At 39.8% G+C, this 4,685-nt stretch overlaps 1 non-coding gene across 1 annotated transcript; it reads right to left on the bottom strand.

Annotated features, from left to right (window-relative positions):
- Window positions 1–1,139: 1,139 nt before the first annotated feature.
- LOC112793031 (small nucleolar RNA R71) lies at window positions 1,140–1,247 on the bottom strand. Its single transcript, XR_003197742.1, has one exon. It is a non-coding gene; the product is annotated as a small nucleolar RNA R71 (small nucleolar RNA).
- Between the last annotated feature and the right edge of the window lie 3,438 nt (window positions 1,248–4,685).

Raw genomic sequence — 4,685 nt, 5'->3', positions numbered from 1 at the left:
AATCTTTAAATTCTAGAATCATATCTTTTAGTTTCTTGTTAGTCAAGTAATCAATTTTAATTTTAAAAATCAAATCTTTTTAATTACCTTTTCAAATCTTTTTCAAAACAAATCTCAATCATATCTCTTCAATCATATCTTTTTCAAAATCAATTTCAAAATCTTTTCTAACTTCTTATCTTTTCAAAATTGATTTTCAAATCTTTTTCAATTAACTAATTGACTTTTTGTTTGTTTCTTATCTTTTTCAAAACCACCTAACTACTTTTCTCTCTCTAATTTTTGAAAATTCCTCACCCTTTTTCAAAAATCTTTTTATTTAACTAATTGTTTCAAATTTTAATTTTAATTTTATTTCTTCTCTTAATTTTCAAAAATCACTAACCATTTTTCAAAAACAATTTTCGAAATTCTCTCCCTCTCATCTTCTTCTATTTATTTATTTAATTATTAACACTTCTCTTCTACTCATAATTTGAACCCTCTTCTCTTCTCTCTCTGTGTTCAAATTTTTCCTCTTCTATTTTTCTTCTCTTCAACTCACAGAAAGGAATCTCTACACTGTGACATAGAGGATTCCTCTTCTTTTCTGTTCTCTTCTTTTTCATATGAGCAGGAGCAAGGACAAGGACATTCTTGTTGAAGCAGATCCTGAACCTGAAAGGACTCTGAAGAAGAAGCTAAGAGAAGCTAAAGCACAACAATCCATAGAAAACCTTACAGAGAATCTCGAAAAAGAAAGAGACATGGCCGAACCCAACAGCAATGCAAGGAGGATGCTTGGTGATTATACTATACCTACTTCCAATTTTTATCGAAGAAGCATCTTAATCCCTGCCATTGGAGCAAACAATTTTGAGCTGAAGCCTCAACTAGTTGCTCTAATGCAACAAAACTGCAAGTTTCATGGACTTCCATCAAAAGATCCCTATCAGTTTTTAACTGAGTTCTTGCAGATCTGTGATACTGTTAAGACAAACAGAGTAGATCCTGAAGTCTACAGGCTCATGCTTTTCCCTTTTGCTGTAAGAGACAGAGCGAGAACATGGTTGGACTCACAACCTTAAGATAGCCTAGACTCTTGGGATAAGCTAGTCACGGCCTTCTTGGCCAAGTTCTTTCCTCCTCAAAAGTTGAGCAAGCTTAGAGTGGATGTTCAGACCTTCAGGCAAAAAGATGGTGAATCCCTCTATGAAGCTTGGGAAAGATACAAGTAGTTGACCTAAAAGTGTCCTTCTGACATGCTTTCAGAGTGGACCATTTTGGATATATTCTATGATGGTCTATTTGAGTTCTCGAAGATGTCACTGGACCATTCTGCAGGTGGATCCATTCACCTAAAGAAAACGCATGCAGAAGCTCAAGAACTCATTGACATGGTTGCAAATAACCAATTCATGTACACTTCTGAAAGGAATCCTGTGAGTAATGGGATGCCTCAGAGGAAGAGGGTTCTTGAAATTGATGCTCTAAATGCCATACTGGCTCAGAACAAAATGTTGACTCAGCAAGTCAACATGATTTTTTAGAGTTTGAATGGATTGCAAAATGAATCCAATAGTACTAAAAAAGCATCTTTTGAAGAAGAAGCTTATGATCCTGAGAACCTTGAAATGGCAGAGGTGAATTACATGGGTGAAGCCTATGGAAACACCTATGATCCCTCATGGAGAAATCATCCAAATTTCTCATAGAATGATCAACAAAAGCCCCAACAAGGCTTTAATAATGGTGGAAGAAACAGGTTTAGCAATAGCAAGCCTTTTCCATCATCTTTTCAGCAACAGACAGAGAATTCTAAGCAAAGCCCCTCTAGCTTAGTAAACATAGTCTCTGATCTATCTAAGGCCACTTTAAGTTTCAAGAATGAAAAAAGGTCCTCCATTAGAAACTTGGAGGCACAAGTGGATCAGCTGAATAAGAAAATCACTAAAACTCCTCCTAGTGCTCTCCCAAGCAATACAGAATAGAATCCAAAAAGAGAGTGCAAGGCCATTGATATTATCAAAATGGCCGAATCCAAGGAGGAAGGGGAGGACGTGAATCCCAATGAGGAAGATCTCATGGGACGTCCCCAGACAGAAAGAAGTTCCATATTGAGGACTTGAAGGAATCTAAGGCTCATATAGAGACCATAGAGATTCCATTAAACTTCCTTCTGCCATTCATGAGCTCTGAGAAATATTCTTCCTCTAAAAAGGATGAAGATGTAACTGAAATGTAAGTTGCTCAATATCTAGGAGCCATCATGAAGGTGAATGCCAAGTTGTTTGGTAATGAGACTTGGGAAGGTGAACCTCCCTTGCTCATTAGTGAACTAAATACATGGATTCAGCAAACTTTACCTCCAAAGAAACAAGATCCTGGTAAAGTCTTAATACCCTATACTATAGGCACCATGACCTTTGAGAAGGCTCTATATGACCTGGGGTCAAGTATAAATCTTATGCCACTCTCTGTAATGGAGAAACTGGGGATCTTTAAGGTACAAGCGGCAAGAATCTCATTAGAGATGGCAGACAAGTTAATAAAACAAGCTTATGGATTGGTAGAGGACGTGTTAGTGAAGGTTAAAGGCCTTTACATCCCTGTTGATTTCATAATCCTAGACACTGGGAAGGATGAGGATGAATGCATCATCCTTAGAAGACCCTTCCTAGCCACAGTAGGAGCCGTGATTGATGTTGACAGAGGAGAGCTAGTCCTTCAATTGAATGAGGACTACCTTGTGTTTAAAGCTCAAGGATTTTCCTCTGCAACCATGGAGAGGAAGCATGAAAAGCTTCTCTCAATACAGAGTCAAACAAAGCCCCCACAATCAAACTCTAAGTTTGGTGTTGGGAGGCCACAACCAAACTCTAAATTTGGTGTTGAACCCCCACATTCAAACTCTAAGTTTGGTGTTGGGTGGTCCCAACAATGCTCTGAACATCTGTGAAGCTCCATGAGAGCTCACTGCCAAGCTATTGACATTAAAGAAGCACTTATTGGGAGGTAACCCAATTTTTAATTATCTATATTTCTATTGTTCTTTTATGTTTTATTAGGTTTATGATCATGTGGAGTCACAAAACAATTGCAAAAATTAAAAACAGAATAAAAATAGCAGAAAAAAGTACACCCTGGAGGAAGAGCTGTCTGACATTTAAACACCAGAAACAAGCATCTGTGTGGCATTTAACGCCAGAAACAAGCACCAAGCTGGCGTTTAACACCAGAAACAAGCATCAAGCTGGCGTTAAACGCCATAAACAAGCTACATTTGGGCGTTTAACGCCAGAAACAAGCATCAATCTAGCGTTAAATGCCAAGATTGCATACAAAGGGCGTTTTACACACCTAAAAGGTGCAGGGATGAGAAATCCTTGACACCTCAAGATCTGTGGACACCACAAGATCACATCAGGATCTGTGGACCCCACAGGATCCCCACCTACCCCACTTCTCTCTTCTTCACACAATCCAATAACACTATACCCTTCACCAATCACCTCAATCTCTATTCCCCATTACCCCTTCACCAATCATATCCATCCACTCTTCCCCACAAACCACACCTGCCTTCAAATTCAAAATCTCTTTCCCACCCAAACCCACCCTAAATGACTGAACCCAAACCCCTCTCCCTCCACTATATAAACCCCTCCATCCTTCTTTATTTTCACACAACACTACCCTCTCTTCTCCCCCTTAGCCGAAACCCACACCTCTCTCCCTCTCCTCCATATCTTCTTCTTCTTCTTCTATTTTTTCTTCTTTTGCTCGAGGGCGAGCAACATTCTAAGTTTGGTGTGGTAAAAGCATAGCTTTTTTGTTTTTTCTTAACCATTGATGGCACCTAAGGCCAGAGAAAGCTCAAGAAAGAGGAAAGGGAAGGAAATTGCTTCCACCTCTGAGTCATGGGAGATGGAGACATTCATCTCAAAAGCCCATCAAGACCACTTCTATGAAGTTGTGGCCAAGAGAAAGGTGATCCCTGAGGTCCCTTTGAAGCTCAAAAAGGGCGAATATCTGGAGTTCCAACAAGAAATTATAAAGAAGAGGATGGGAAGTTCTCTCCAATCCCATTCAACAAGTCGGAATCTTAATAGTTCAAGAGTTCTATGCAAACGCATGATCACCATGAACCATGATCAAAGCATGAACCCAAACCCAAAGAATTGGCTTACAATGGTTCGAGAGAAATGCTTAGATTTCAGTCCGGAGAATGTAAGGTTGGCGTTCAACTTGCCTATGATGCAAGAAGACGCACGCCCCTACACTAGAAGGGAAAACTTTGATCAAAGGTTGGACCAAGTCCTCATGGACATATGTGTGGAAGGAGCTCAATGGAAAAGTGACTCAAAAAGCAAGCCGGTTCAATTGAGAAGACTGGACCTTAAGCCTGTGGCTAGAGGATGGTTGGAGTTCATCCAACGCTCCATCATCCCCACTAGCAACTGATCCGAAGTAACTGTGGATTGGGCCATCATGATCCATAGCATCATGATTGGAGAGGAAGTAGAAGTTCATGAAGTCATCTCTCTAGAACTCTACAAAGTAGCCAAAAAGCCCTCTACCTTGGCAAGGCTAGCTTTTCCTCATCTCATTTGCCATCTATGCAACTTAGCTGGAGTTATCATAGAAGGAGACATCCTCATTGAAGAGGACAAGCCCATCACTAAGAAGAGGATGGAGCAAACAAC

Source organism: Arachis hypogaea, chromosome 3 (assembly GCF_003086295.3).
Source record: "Arachis hypogaea cultivar Tifrunner chromosome 3, arahy.Tifrunner.gnm2.J5K5, whole genome shotgun sequence".
In the NCBI taxonomy this organism is placed as follows: domain Eukaryota; kingdom Viridiplantae; phylum Streptophyta; class Magnoliopsida; order Fabales; family Fabaceae; genus Arachis; species Arachis hypogaea.
The sequence above is the reverse complement of the archived record's forward strand: the minus strand, read 5'-3'. Positions and strand labels throughout refer to the sequence as shown.